General features: G+C 46.4%; 1 protein-coding gene across 3 annotated transcripts in view; it reads right to left on the bottom strand.

Annotated features, from left to right (window-relative positions):
• Positions 1-16,174, bottom strand: part of BMPR1A (bone morphogenetic protein receptor type 1A) — a 136,926-nt gene that overhangs the window by 59,216 nt on the left and 61,536 nt on the right. For 2 of the 3 annotated variants that reach the window (XM_070057996.2, XM_051823147.3), the window contains one exon: positions 9,232-9,346. The gene's annotated coding sequence lies outside the window, so the exon portion shown is untranslated. Of the gene's footprint in view, positions 1-9,231; positions 9,347-9,951; positions 15,458-16,174 lie in introns of those variants that run through there. The other variant, XM_089313603.1, reaches the window with a different exon arrangement.

The following is a 16,174-nucleotide window of genomic DNA, read 5'->3' as shown; positions in this document are numbered from 1 at the left end:
CACTCCCCAAAAGGCTGCAACAGCTGGGGCTGGGGCTGGGCCAGGTCAAAGCTAGAAGTCAGAACCTCCATCCTGATCTCCCACAGGGGTGGCAGGGACCCCAGGACTTGAGCCATCACCCACTGCATTCCTGGGCACTTTAGCAGGAAGCTGTATTGGACGTAGAGCAGCATGAACTCAAACCAGCACTCCAGTACAGGATTCTGGTGTTGCAGGCAGTAGTTCAACAGCATGTTAGGTGATGCAGCCATAGAGGCTTATACTCTCTGCTATGTGACTCACTGGCCAATCCTGATCAGGTGTGATGTGGTCTAAGGCTAGAGGTGACTGGTCACTGTCAAAAATTATCTGACTGCTAACCAAGCACAGCAGCTGAATTCAAACCCAAAGCTGGGGAAAAGGGGGCTAATTCTATGTGAAAGGATCAGGGGAGCCTTCATACAGGTGCTGACATCTAAACCTGCACTTGAATCATGGGCAGATTTCAACATCCTGGGATGGCAGCAAGGGCACAAAGATAAAACAGCATGGTAAAGATAAAAAACACACACAAACCACACACACACACACACACACACACCAGGGAAGTCACAAAGACTGAAAAGCAGCACAACTTATTTGCCTTACCTTACTAATTATGATTTTCCTAAAGGACAACGTGGTAAAAAATGACAAAGAGAAGGTAGGAGTTAGGTCACAAAGCCCCTCAAATGTTAAAATAACACACACTTTATTTGGTGGACAACAAGAAATCAGCGTCGGCTTCCGAACAAAGACATCAGTTCACTGTGGTTTAAGACCCCTCTCAAAGCACTACACAGGGTGAAAGGCAAAGGGCGAAGCAGAGACTCAAGGAAGACATAACCAGCCTGACAGAGAAGCAACAGGAATGCACAAATGACAGAAAGGTATGAGAGAGGCAGAGTTCACAGGATGCAGCAACGTCTAGGTCTGAGAGAAAGCAGAGACACGGATGTCACAGGTGGTCCCCAGGCTAAAGTCCTGGGCTGCTGCGGAGGCACCAAAGGAGAAACAGGTGTATTAAGTTTGTTTCTGAAAACACAGGGGCAACATGGTAGAATAAACAACTGTGCCCCTACTGTTCCAAATCCAGCTGACACGTGTTTCCAAATCCAGGAATGTACATGGAACAGAGCTGGAAAACCAAAATGAGTACCCAAAGGAAGAAGAAAAAGCAGGATGCTAAAAGCCAAGAATTCTAATACTTAATAGACAAAGTTAATCTATACAACTAAATTCTGGCTCTTCAAAAAGACTAATAGAGCATGAATAACTTTTAAAAGATTTTAAACAATATACAAATAAATAATGTTAAGTATGAAGAGGTCCCAATTCTAGCATTATGCTGATGAGCACCCCGAAAGGCAGCAGGTAATGGCTCCAGCTGTGTCCATGCCACCCATGTGGGAGATCCTGGTGTTAGCCTGGCTCAGCCCTAGATTTTGCAGGCATTTGGGGAGTACACCAGCAGCTAGGAGATCTGTTTCTGTCTGTCGTTCAAATAAATAAACAAAAATAAAAGAGGCAATGAGATCCTACCTTACCCCTACTCACAAAAGATGAGTGGGAGAGAAGAAAAGAACGTAGGTCGTAGATGCAAACAGAGGTTAAACTGGAACTTCTGAGACACCCACGTGGAAAATTACCTTACACCCAGTTGAAAGTACAGGACGGCTCCCGAGATTTGTCAGGATAAAGTTATGAATGGAAACACCATGGCAGAGCGTGAAAAGATGCATGTGCTCATTACCATACACAGCACATGCAGCTGCTAATTCACAAACAACCTGGAATCTAAAACCACCCAAACTGGACAGGGTTCAAACACACAAACCAGGAGCAAAGCCCCAAACTTAACAACAACATCTTAAAATCTTAGTTCTAAGCAGGCATGAAAGGAAGCCCTCCTGCACTCTCCCCTTTTGGAGCAGCAGTGAGCAGACCCCGCAGAGGCTTCTGGAACCTTGATGAGTTCTAGGTTTCCCCAAGCGGGCAGCAGAGTATTTGGCTCAATGCGCAATGGAGTCCAAGGAGATCAATCAGCAGTGAAGTCATGATGCAGCTTTTCTACAAGCCCCGCGCTTCACACAGGCCTAAAAAGGTCTCAGCAGACCCAGGGGCACCTTCTCAAGCTAGTGCTGAAAAATCCACCATCTGCCAGTGCCTGGATGCTGAGCTCTCCTCCTAGGCCTCCAAGTCCGAGTCTGTTGAAACGGCAGCTTTTTGGGTAACCTGGCCTAGCTCCTGTTGTCAGTCCGCAGGACAGAAATGACCCTACCACACAAGACATAATGGAACCCTGAACAACAGATGCACGGAACCACAAGTAATAAGTGCTCAGGAAACCCAGTTCCCCCAGAGAGGGCATAAAGAAACACAATTCAATGAAAGGGGACTCTCTAACTGGCAGGAAGACTGAACCACAGCCGCTGCAGCAGAGCAGAGATCAGGTAACTGCCAGCTCTGACCAGGACCCAGAGGAGCAGGGGCTCTCAGCACACCAGCTCCAGAGCAGGCAGCCCTGTTCTCCAGCAAGCCCCCAGGCGCAGAGGTGGCACAGACCTCGATGCTTCTGCAGCATGGTTTGACAAGTGGCTCCTGACATGATGCCGGCCCCTCGCAGAGAAGCCAACCATGGAACACCAAGGATTCTGTGATGGGGGTGCCCAACACAACCCGCTGAGCCATGAGGTGGGACACAGCAGGAAACTGCCTCACGATGGAAACGGTGCACCGGGGCAAGGCGCAGGGAGTCCCCGCAGGCACAGTTTACCCAGGGAATGGCCCCAAGCCTCTGGCCCCATCACCCCAGTAACTTTAGGGGAGGCTCCTGGTAACTGGTAACAAAAAGCAGCCCCTGGCACCTGGATAACAGACACGAGTCACAGATGGATGGTTGTTGCTATGCAGCCCATGCAGGTGGCTCCGAGAGGCAATGGACAGGTGAGCTGGAAGAAACAGATTCCTGGGCAGTGGAGAGGGAGTGGTGATTGGTTAGGGGACGGGAGGGACAACACAGGAAAATAAGGGAAAGGATCCTGGAGATGAGGCCTGCAGACGGCCCTATGGGAGTCAGCACAAAGTGTGTACCTGCTGTCCTGCGGTAACGCCCACCGCAACGTCTGACCAACAAGACCCGTGTCACTGCATTCCAGCCACAGAGGGGCTGACTCGGCAGTGCTGGAGCAACAGGCGCAGGAAGGGAGCAGTCACAGACACGGAGGAAGGCTGCCAAGGAAGCTGACGCAACCACTGCCACTTCTCCAGGTGTGGGTCCTCCTCCCCTGCCCAGAGCACACTGTTCTGCCAGCACCACTGTAACTCATGGGAACACCGATTCACCACGGCCTCAGCACCAGCTGGTGCTGGATAATATGATCAGCCACCACTGTGAAGGGTCAGTGACGGTGGACTTGAGGGGATGCGAGGTAATCTGGGTAAAACGGGCCAACTATGGCAGACACTGCCTGCCTTTCCTCGTCGCTGCTCTGTGGACAGTGCTAGGCCAAGCATGAACCGGAGTGTGGCTGGGGTCCGCTTGCCACAGCTTCTCCAGACCTGCCGCAGACTGCTCAGCCTTTCCCAACACAGAAAGGCCAGCATCAGCTCCAAGGGCAACCCTCAGTTAACACAAGGTGCACAAAAGGCGGGAGTAAATGCCCCAGGCTCCCTGTCTTGGATAGGACAGTACCCAGGAGGTGCAGGGGACCATACCCCAGTCACCCCTGCAGGTAAAACGTGCATTAACACACTCTATATAATGTCACTCCCTTCTCCCATTCTCTCACATCTGCTTTTTGGTTCATATCCCACATAGACTGCCCAGCCATGAGTCATTTTCTCAGGCTCTACTTCCAAGAAGTGGTAGAAATGAGACTCAAAGTGAAGCACTCCGCTCCACTGCCCGGGCTGTCAAACGAAGTAAGTCACCTCTTTAAAAGTAGGAAATGTGGCGCTGTATATTATGGAATGCTCAGCATAAGTCAGAAACACAGCATCAAAAAAGGTCAAACTCCTTTTAGCAAAAGCTAATGATGTCAATTCAATGCCTACACCACCATCCACACTCTGTTTTATCAGGATACATTCATTCGTTCATTCAAATACAACAAACAGCAGAGTGGTTTCCCACAGCAGAAGGAAAACAAAATGGGGGGCGGAGGACTGAATAGTTATGGCACTGCTTGGGACACCTGTATCTCATTCTAGAACACCTGGGTTTGAGTACTGGCTCCACTCTCGATTCCAGCTTCCTGCTAACGTGCACCCTGGGAGGCAGAAGGTGATGGGAAGTTTGGGTCCCTGACACCCATATAGGAGACCCACAATGAGTTCCAGGGCCCAGGCTTCAGCCTGCCCCAACCCCAGCTGTTGTGAGCATTTAGGGAGTAACCAAACCAGCGGACAGAAAACCTGACTGCCTGGCTCTTTCTGCCTCTCAAATAAATAAGTAATTTAAAAACTAGACTAAAGGAGAGAAACCAAGCAAGGGGTCTTAGAGAAAGAAAGAGTGTATGATTCCTGCTATGAACTGAGGGTATGATTAACTCAGGTCTCTGAACCACAGTCCAAAACAAGGAAATAAGCAGTAAAGCAGTAGTGACTATCTTAAGTGGAAAATTATGACTTGTCATGAATCTGAGACTATCAAAATAAATACACAGTTATTAAAATTCTTTAAAAAACTAATCTACATGCCATTTAAAATCATTCTAAATACTATCAGTAGGCAGTATTCCACACTTTGAGAAATACTATTATATGACTACTCGGATGTAAGAATGATAGAGGGAAATCTTCCAAAAAAAAAAAAACCCACATATATGTATACATAAACTACAAGCATTACTAGCTTGAGAATGCAATTGGATTTATGTCAGAAGAAAATAACTCAATGACAGTTCAACCGCAAAACCTGCCTTCTCTTAGCATGCATGCTTCCATTTCTCCCAGTTTTACACAACACATAATTGGCAAATAGCGACTTCTTTATCTTCCATACACAGTATTAGGAAAGTCCTAATGGACATTATCCCACAAACGCTTATTTGTTAATATGCAATCACCGAATTCTGCTTAATGGATTTTCCACAGGCCCCTACTCCTTCAGCAGTAATTCTGCTAAAAACAAGATGCCATCCTTTAGTAACAGTGTTAGAATTATACCTATAGAACTACAAGTATTCTGAAATTCTACTAAGTCTTACATAGCATTTAAAACTACTGTAAACAAGAGAACAATGATCACAATAATATTTATTTCCTTAGAACTGCTCTTCTGAAATTGGCAACACTTGGCTTTTTTCGTAATATCTTCCTTTCAATATGTTGTCTTGAAAAATAATGTACTTGGGGCCAGCACCGTGGCACTGCAGGGCTGGCGTCCCATATGGGCGCCAGTTCGAGTCCTGGCTGCTCCTTTTCTGATCCAGCTCTCTGCTGTGGCCTAGGAAAGCAGTGGAAGATGGCCCAAGTGCTTGGGCTCCTGCACCCGCGTGGCAGACCTGGAAGAAGCTCCTGGCTCCTGGCTCCAGATTGGCCCAGCTATGGCCGTTGTGGCCATTTGGGGAGTGAACCAGCGGATGGAAGACCTTTCTGTCTCTCCCTCTCTCTGTAACTCTACCTCTCAAATAAATAAAAACTTTAAAAATGTACAATTATTTTCTGAACATAAATTAAGAGACCAACAGTACATTCTTCTTTTTTTAAAAGATTCATTTATTTACTTGAAAGAGTTACAGAGAGAAATGGAGAGACAGAAGGAAATCCTTTATTCACTGGTTCACTCCCCAAATGGCCACAACAGCAGGGGCTGGGGCCAGGCCATAGCCAGGAGCTTCTTCTAGGTCTCCCACAAGGGCAGCAGGGGGCCCAAGTTCAAGCACTTGAGCCATCTTCTGCTGCTTTTCCCAGGCCATTAGCAGGAGCTGGACTGGAAGTGGAACAGCCAGGACTCATGGGATGCCAGCATTGCAGGCAGCAGCTTCACCAGCTACACCACACTGGCAGCCCCAAAACATTCATTTTGATGTTTCTCTAAATTTACATTGGCTACTACCATGCCAGCACAGTCTCTCAGCACCTGACTCAACATCTGGGCACCCCCATCTTTTCCCAGCATCGAGTCACAAATCAACACCTCCACTTCCTTAGATACTCGGCCACTTTGTTCTCTTCCTGCTGTTCCCACACACCACTCTGATCCCATTCGGATCACTTCGTGCTAAGGACTACCTTCTAACTCAGTGCCCCACCTCCTTACTCCATCTCTACTGACGTACATGCACACATCCCTGCTACAGCACTTTGCCAAAGCTATCATTTTCTTCGTGTCACACTCTCTACCTTTTCCAAGACTTCCAGCACACCCCAACAAAAACACTCCCTGCTTCTCTAGAAATGTCCTTTAGCTCTCTCTCCACCTATCCGAGTTTCACTTGTCCAGCAAAGCTCAGCTCACATAACCCTCCCTACGTCCTCTCTGTGCGTTTCAGAGCTCTAAGGACCCTGACAGGAAGCAGCAGCTCACTTCTTTGGCATCCATCACCTCGACTCTGCAATGTGAGGCAGACACAGGAGCTGCACAGGAAACACACATCAGGCAAAAACTGTGCATGGATTTCAAAATAATTTACACCAAAATAAACTGACCTAATTCCACTTTTCCAAAAAATGTTTGAAATCCCCTCACACACAACTATCTCAGCTATACACCAAGGGAGAGAGCCATGCTGTCTTCTGAGTCCTCCTCGTGCCTTGCTGTCACACACATTCACAGGACCCCAGAAACTAGTGTCATATAGAATGGAGGTAACTGGTGCAGGGACTTGAACTAGAAAGAAGAATAATCTTGGAGCCAAAGGAACGCAGATCAGAAGGCACCGTGGGGAAGGGTTGTCACTGGAGAATGTTTTTAAAAGTTGACAGGACAGGGCCAGCGCCACGGCTCACTAAGCTAATCCTCCGCCTAGCGGCGCTGGCACACTGGATTCTAGTCCCGGTCAGGGCACCGGATTCTGTCCCGGTTGCCCCTCTTCCAGGCCAGCTCTCTGCTGTGGCCTGGGAAGGCAGTGGAGGATGGCCCAAGTCCTTGGGCCCTGCACCCCATGGGAGACCAGGAGAAGCACCTGGCTCCTGCCATCGTATCAGAGCGGTGCGCCAGCCGCAGTGCGCCGGCCACAGTGGCCATTGGAGGGTGAACCAACGGCAAAGGAAGACCTTTGTCTCTGTCTCTCTCTCTCACTATCCACTCTGCCTGTCAAAAAAAAAAAAAAAAAAAAAAAAAAAAAAAAAAAAAAAGTTGACAGGCCTTCCACAGAGAGTAACAGGGTAGGAGAAGAATACACTAAGAGGAGAGAGTAATAGACCCCAAGCAGAAAACTGTTAAGTGATAAAGTCACAGAATTAGAACACTGATCACAGAAACAGAGACTTTCAGGAAAGAAAAAAAGGACAATTATTACAGCAATCAAAGAATACGAAACCCGAAAGACTCAGGAAGTACGGTCTCCTCACCAGAGCAAACCCAGCAGTTTGGCGGGTGACTGTGGTAAATAAAACAGGAGCAGCAGGAAATTATCCTCAAAAAGTTCACGGAAACCATGTATCACGAAAAAGCTGCATGTGGACTCCAAAATTTTAACACTAAAATGAATTACTTATTTTTTAATTCCATCTTTACATGAACTTCTTAGAGTTTCCTCATATAGACCACTTCACTTCAGCTTCCCAACACACAGATCCTGGGAGGCAATGGTGTCAGCTCAAGTAACTGGATTCCTGCTACACATACGGGAGACCCACACTGGGTTCCGTCCTAGCTCTCACCTGGCCCCAATCCTGGAATCACAGGCATGTGGGGAGTGCACTAGCAGATGGGAATTCTTGCTCTATCTCTCAAATAAAATTTTAAAAAACAAATCATTCCGAAATCTAAAATGTGTGAAAAATTTTTAAATAATGTAAACAATAATTTTTAAGTACCCTCCCATTCTGAATTCGGCTTTGCAATCTTAGAGGGAAGAAATAAATGGGGGGCCGGCGCTGTGAAGCAGCAGGTTAAAGCCCCAGTCTGCAGCACCAGCACCCCACATGGACTCTGGTTCAAGTCCTGGCTGCTCCTCTTCTGATCCAGCTCTCTGCTATGGCCTGGGAAAGCAGGAGAAGATGGCCCAACTCTTGGGCTCCTGCACCTGTGTGGGAAACCTGAAAGAGGTTCCTGGCTCCTGGCTTCAGATCAGCTCAGCTCTGCTCTGGCCACTGTGGTCATCTGGGGAGTGAAGCAGCAGATGGAAGACCTCTCTCTCTCTCTGGCTCTACCTCTCTCTGTAACTCTGTCTTTCAAATAAATAAAATAAATCTTAAAAAAAAAAAAAGAAAGAATGCATAAATCACCTACAGCTTACTTTCTACCCTTAGAGTTTAAAACTCAGAGTTAGGTAGAATTAGCATAAGCAAGTAGATAGTGAGGAGAGGCTGAGGACTGCCAGCACCAGAGCCACAGCCACCACAGCTCAGAACACCACCCTCTTCTCTGTGAACCAGCTGTTTAAGAGCTGGCTCCGGTTAGAAATATCCAACGTGGGGGCACGCTCAGCACACTCACTCTCCATCATGCACTTGAGTCTTTATTCCCCTCTTGCACCAGAATCCAGAACACCAGAGGTGCCAAAAAAGGTGCATGGAAGGAGGTGGCACTCAAGTCTTGGCTCCCTCCAAAACTCCACTCTATTTTAATATTCAAATAGCATTGCTATAGACACCGCCCTCTATCCTGTAAAAGGACATAGCACTCTGCTAACTGCAGCTCATCCTGTTTCAGCTTGCCCACAGTTCAGTCTTGAGTGTGCAGCTTTCCCTTTGCCTTTAAATAAATCCTGCTTTCCCGCTTACCTCTATCTGTGCATCTCCTGTCTGAACTGTTTCACAAGTGCAAATACAAACTTGGACCAAGTCTAGCCTGGGGTCTCCCCAACACCATAATTGGTAAGAAATAAGCACTTCTTGCTCTGAAACAGTTCAATGTTTGTAAGAGCAGGCAACAAGGAATTACCTACGAACTCATAAGGAGGGTGACTCAAGAAGCTAACAAGGTACAGTATTATAAAAGAAGCTAAAGAAGTGGTGACAGGCAGGGAGGAGTCTCTTGGTTACTGAGAGATAAGAATCTGCATACTATTTTAATCACTTTCTTATAACTGATGCGCTTACCTCAGAGATGTGCCCAGACAGAACTGCACTTCCAATTTTCTCTGAACGGTTTTGACCTATGCTTCCATCTCATGAATTCCAAGACAGTATTAAACGGATGCATATTTTCATAAACCTGGTTAGAAAAAAAAAAAAAGAACTTATTTAAGCCTGCAAGAACTTTGACTTGTCAGAGTAACACAAGTAGAAGCAATACTAAGACTATCTCATATGTAAAACCACACATTTGCAAAGAAAACAATGAAAAGATCCACAGTTTCAGAAAAACTAGTTCTTTACCATTTCTCCAACCTCTGCTCAAAGAAGTTTGGAAAGTTAGGTTTGTGGAAAATAGTACTTGCGGGGCTGGCACTGTGATGTAGTGGGTGAAACCACCACCTACAGTGCCGGCATCCCATAAGGACGCCAGTTCAAGTCCCGGCTGCTCCACCTCCAGCTGTCTGCTGTGGCCTGGGAAAGCAGTGGAAGATAGCCCAAGACTTTGGGCCCCTGCACCTGCATGGGAGACCTGGAAGAAGCTCCTGGCTCCTGGCTTCAGATCAGCGCAGTTTTGGCTATTGCAGCCAACTGAGGAGTGAACCAGTGGATGGAAAACCCCTCTCTCTCTCTCTCTCTCTCTCTCTCTCTCTGTGTGTGTGTGTGTGTGTGTGTGTGTGTCTATCCTTCTCTGACTTTTAAATAAATAAATCTTTAAAAAAAAGAAAAGAAAATAGTACTTGCATGTAAAATTTCCAGGTTAGCCTAAACTTCTGAGAAACCAAAGTTGCAACTCCACAGGTGAAAAAACAGGAGCAACTGGAAGCAGCAGTGAAACTTAGAATTCTACAATAGTCAAGAGTCCCAGTTAGGCAACAAGTCACTTGTCCGCAGAGGCAGTGTCCATAACCGGTTCTCATCAGCCAAACCTCCACCTGGGACGTGCAGCCCTGTGAGGATGAAGGTCAACGAGCTGGTGGGTCTAAGTCCAGGGGACAAAGTTTCACCTGTTCTACACTGCTCTGAGCGCCCTCCTGCTGCCAGGGACAGACATTCATGCATCTAAGGATGCGAACAACTTCCAAATTAATCTATTTAAGGATAAGTGTGCTATTTAACCTGAGGTCTTAAAGACAATTCCATTAATGTATTTTAGAACTGAAAAATACCAAAGCATTCTCGTTCGTATTTTAAAAACTGTATGAATGGGGGCCGGCGCCATGGCACACTAGGTTAATCCTCCGCCTGTGGCGCCGGCATCCCATACGGGCGCCAGTTCTAGTCCCGGTTGCTCTTTTTCCAGTCTAGCTCTCTGCTGTGGCCTGGGAAAGCAGTGGAGGATGGCTCAGGTCCTTGGGCCCCTGCACCCGCATGGGAGACCAGGAGGAAGCACCTGGCTCCTGGCTTCGGGTCGGTGCAGCTCCAGCCGTTGAGGCCACTTGGGGAGTGAACCAACGGAGGGAAGGCCTTTGTCTCTCTTTCTCTCATCGTCTGTAACTCTGCCTGTCAAATAAATAAATAAAATCTTAAAAAAAAAAACTGTATGAATGTTTCCTAGGACATATGACTGTCTTGTCACACTAAGGTTTAATAGCCTTGGTAATAATGACTAAATTCATGTAAGCTGGGGGCAACCTAAGCTGGTCTAGCATATCAGAGAGCAGCAGTCATTCTTAAGAGTCTTGGAGCTGGCATTGTGGCATAGCACTTGAAACTGCCGCTTGCAATGCCAGCATCCCATATAGGCACTAGTTCATGTCCTGGCTGCTCCACATCCAATCCAGCTCCCTGTTAATGGCCTGGGAAAGGCAGGATAGTGGATGGCCCAAGTGTTTGGGCCCCTGCTACCCACGGGGGACCAGGATGAAAATCCTGGCGCCTCGCTTCAGCCTGGCCCAGTGTTGGCTGTTGTGGCCATATGGGGAGTGAACCAGTGGATGGAAGATTCTGTCTCTTCCCCCCTAACTCTTTCAAAGCAAATACATAAATCTTTAAAAGAAAAAAAGACGAGTCTCCATTGAGCAGACAGGCTGCATGGGACCACACCAAACCTTTCCCTGTCCAGCTGCAGACAGCCTGACCCTGCACACAATTACTAATGCTTTGTGTGAATGTAAGAGCCTTTACAAGTTTTCTCAAGGCACCAATTATCGTAACTTAACCAGGTCCTTAACGGTTTTCAGAGTGCTTACAGGATTCTAAAACTCTCACACTGTCCAGAGAAATGAGGGAGCGCAGGAATACAGACATGGGTGTTTCTCTCACAGAATTTTCCTTATACTGACCAAAAAACTCAACGCACTGTGTTTGCATTTTGGAAATAGTACCAAAATTTCCTCCAAAACCATTCTTTGTCAACTCCTCCAGCCCTGCTAAGGGTATGTGCAAGGTGAGAGCAAGCAGAAGCAGTCACTGCCCATCAAGGTCAAAACAGCCCATCAACACGTCTCTTCTAAAAATACATGACCTGAATCTAATTCTACCCAATATTTCTAACGTATCAAATAATAATATGTGAGTCAATCACCAACCATTGTTTATTACAGCACTAATTATTACAACATTGTTTGCTTGGTTAAAAAAAAAAAAAAGATGGAATGCTTTAGGTTATACCTAAAGTAAATCTTAAAAGAAAAATATATAACCAAAAGAACTTTCATATATCCCAGCTTCAAAGTCCAAGATCTTGCAGGACAGGTATTTGGTGCTGTGGTTAAGATACAGTGTGGGACAGCCACATCCCATCCCTGATCTGCTCCGAATTCCAGCTGCCTGCTGATGTACACCCTGGGAGGCAGCAGGTGATGGTCAAGTACTTGGGTCTCTCCACCCACCTGGAGACCCAGACGAAGTTTGGGCTCCTGGCTTTGGCCTAGCCCAGGCCCTGTTGTTGAGGGCATCTGGAGAGTGAACAAACAGATGGAAGATCTCTACCTTTCAAATCAATCAGTAATTAATTTTTTTTAAAGTCCAAGATCTCAGATCATCTATTCTCCTTCCACTTTCTCACATGTACAAATGCTTAATAAAACAAACTTCAGAAAACCGTTTGCAAAGATTGAATCTGGGACTGGTTAAGGAAAATCAAGTAAGATTTCACTTCATTATTCAAAGGTAAACAGAAGACAAATGATTCACAGTACACGTCTGCTGGCACTCTGCACCTGCTGGAAACTGCGACTAATGTAAAGGCAGGCTCTTCCCAACCCAGAGCTGTGGCTCCATGAGCACACATTTATAAACGTGCAAAGTTCAATCACTGAACTTACAAGGTAATTCACCACCAGATTGTTGCTTATAAACTCACGTTCAACAGCCACAAGGGATGTTAGAAATGAAACACTGAATAAGTCAATTTTTCACCACAGATTTCCTAGATAAGTTGTAGAGGACACAGGGAATTTTTGTAAATTTTTATTTGAAAGGTAAACGGAAGTCACTTATCCACTGGTTCACTCCCCAAATGCCCACTACACCCAGTGGGAGCCCGGGCTAAAGCCAGAAGCCAGGTGCTCCAGGAAGGACCCCCTTGGACCATCACCTGCTGCCTCCCTGGGTGTACCTTAGCAGGGAGCTGGACGGGAAACATAGTTTCCCATTGAAACTGAAACAGGCACTCCAATATGGGATGCAGGTGCCCCAAGTGGCTACTTCAGCTGCTGGACCCCACATCCACCCCTGGAATTCTTCCTAAAACACATTTGAACTGCAGAAGAAAATCAAAGGCAAGCGGAAAAGGCTCCTCCCAGAAGAGAGATCAGAGAAAGATACTTGGGGTAGAAAGCTCTAGTCTAAGCCAACTGTGCCACTTATTCCCTTGCCAGTGAACAGTGGAACCAGCAGGCATCTGATGTGACTCTTGCCAGTACGACAGGACAGTAAGCTTGGCAAGGAGGTTCTGGGAGAGGTTTTTCTGGTCAAAGAGAAAACACCAGGTCTTTCTCCTACCAAAAAACTCGGGTTCATATGTGGCAGCCATCACTGGCCCAATAAGGCAAGAGACCACCGGAAAGGACAACCCAACAGAACCAGAATGGCGGCTGCCCTAAAAGACTAGGGAAGGGGCTGTTAAAGGTGAATGAAGGAGTCCTGGAGCCACACCAACTGAGATCTTCTTGTTACGCAAAATCTTCCCATTCTTTAAGAAATCCAGAAATTTAGGAACACACACCATTTTCCCCGCATGGATTCCCCTCAGGGATACAATGATAATTTAAATCTAAACTCAGATCTCAGCCCAGATCCCTCTTCTGAACTGACAAGTATTTCCAAACTACTGAACACTAATTATTCCAGAGGCACCTCAAGAGAACAGGGTCAATAGGAAATTCATCCTCTTCCAGCACAGAAACTTTATACCTGGCATTCACTCTTTTGGCTAAAGGCACACCATCTACCCAACTACCAAGGGCAGAAGTCTTAGAATCACTAACCCCCTCTCCCTCTGCCATACCTATTACATTAACTTGCTACTAAATGCTGCTCATTCTGATTTATCTTCAAAATCTGTCTTCCCCATGCTAAACACATTGTCTACTGTGGGCTCTCATCTTTCACGCTGCTAATTCCCACTGTTACCCCTATTCACTGTATCCATGCTTCTAAAATACAACTGGGCTTAATGAAAAGAGTATAAACATCATCATTCATTAGGGAAATGAAAATTAAAACTGCAATTGATACCACTATCAGAATGATCATCATCAAAGAGGCAGATAGCGCCAAGTGCTAATGAGGACACAGACAAAGGGGCACCTCAGCACTGCTGGTGGGAATGCAGCATGAGGCAGCCACTGCAGGCAACAGGCTGTGCACTTCTTCAAGTGAAACACAAGCGCAAACTCACCGTAAGAACCACCATTTTCTCTACAGGAACCTACCCAAGAGAAATGAAAATGTCCTCACACAAACATTATCTACAAATGTCCCTAGGAGCTTCGTGCATAATAACGCCAACCTGGAAACAGTTCAGATGTTGCCCACTGGCTGAATGGATAACGACAGTGTGGCCAAACCACAGGAGGGAACACTGTTGGGCAATAAAAAGAAAAGAAACAAACCTCAGACACAGGCTGAGTGACAGACATCAGGTGCAAAAACTATATATAGGATGATTCTGTGTCTAAGAAATACTCTCAGGTAAGGCAAACTTAGAGACAGAAAGGAGAGCAGTAGCTGCCTAGAACAAGAGAGGTTATTGTGGGTGGTGACAGAAACATTCTAAAATATTCATAGCACAATTCATAACATTTAAAACCCAAGTGCAATGAACATTTTTCCAATGATTTCCAATTACGTACAAAGTGAGGGTCAAGTTCTTTAGAAAGACATTCACAAAGTGCTATGATCTGCTTTCACTCTTTCTTCTCTGCTTTCACTTTTAAAGATTTATTTATTTATTTGAAAGTCAGTTATACAGAGAAAGGAGTGGCAGAGAGAGAGAGACAGACAGACAGACATCTTCCATCCAATGTTTCACTCCCCAATCGGCTGCAACGACTCCCCAATTGGCTGCAATGGCCAGAGCTGCACCAATCTGAAGCCAGGAGCCAGGAGCTTCTTCCAGGTCTCCCACGCAGGTGTAGGGGCCCAAGGACTTGAGCCATCTTCTGCTGTTTTCCCAGGCCATAGCAGAGAGCTGGATCAGAAGATGAGCAGCTGGGTCTCGAACCGGCACCCATATGGGATGCTGGCGCTTCAGGCCAGGGTGTTAACTCACTGTGCCACGCACGGGCCCCATTTCACTCTGTTAAACTACCTTATCTCCTGTGGCAATCACTGCCAAGGAGCCTCTGACTAGCAATATTAAACTGTTTGTATGTTCGAAGCAGGTCAGCATATTTAACGCGTCTACTTTCTTCATGCTGGCAATTGTAATGGCTAGACTAATTTTAAAGTCACTTTTGGGCCGGCGCCGCAGCTCAATAGGCTAACCCTCCGCCTAGTGGCGCCGGCACACTGGGTTCTAGTCCCGGTCGGGGCACCGGATTCTGTCCCAGTTGCCCCTCTTCCAGGCCAGCTCTCTGCTGTGGCCAGGGAGTGCAGTGGAGGATGGCCCAAGTGCTTGGGCCCTGCACCCCATGGGAGACCAGGAGAAGTACCTGGCTCCTACTTTCGCATCAGCGCGGTGCGCCGGCAGCAGTGCGCTGGCCGTGGCAGCCATTGGAGGGTGAACCAATGGCAAAAGGAAGACCTTTCTCTCTGTCTCTCTCTCACACTGTCCACTCTGCCTGTCAAAAAAAAAAAAAAAGTCACTTTTGCCAAGTGAACTCATAAGGACTCATATCAAACATCTCTTTCTTTGTTAGGTCCCCCCACCCCCTTACATGGCTGATGTTCTACAAGACTACAGTGAGAACATACTGTCTTCTTACCACAGGGAACTACGATCCTCTATCTGTAACTCTACTTCTTTTATGAAGATGACCTCTGAAGACAGACCCAGTACTGTCCACACAAGTCAGTGATCCGTGCATACATCAATCTACTTCTGAATACATAAATGAGGAGTGGCACTGAACAGGAAAATCCAAAAACACACCTATTACATGAGAGGGGAAAAAACACAGCAAGTCACCCAAGGTCACCAAAATGTTGATCAATACCTGTTCAGTGGTTATACTGAACACTATGCAGTCAATGAAAAGAATAAGGCATCTCATCTATTTGTACAGACATGACTCTAAAGTTTTAGAAAAGGAATCACACCTCCACTATTTAACAAGAAAACACACTAAATGCACATATGGGAGTGTATGTTTACCCATGTGTATTTCTTGCATGAAACAGGTGAAGGGCTGAAAGGCTACATTTGCAACTGTTCTGGAGTAAGCAAAGACAGTAGAAACAACCTAAATGTCCGTTAAGTGACACATGGATAAACAAAATGTGGCTTATCCACACAGTGGCGCATTAGTCATCACAATGAATGAAGCCACAAAAAGGACAGACTCACAACATGGATGAA

This window comes from Oryctolagus cuniculus, chromosome 15 (assembly GCF_051225735.1).
Source record: "Oryctolagus cuniculus isolate XC-2025 breed Fujian yellow rabbit chromosome 15, ASM5122573v1, whole genome shotgun sequence".
NCBI classification, from domain to species: domain Eukaryota; kingdom Metazoa; phylum Chordata; class Mammalia; order Lagomorpha; family Leporidae; genus Oryctolagus; species Oryctolagus cuniculus.
This window is presented reverse-complemented; position numbering and strand designations above follow the sequence as displayed.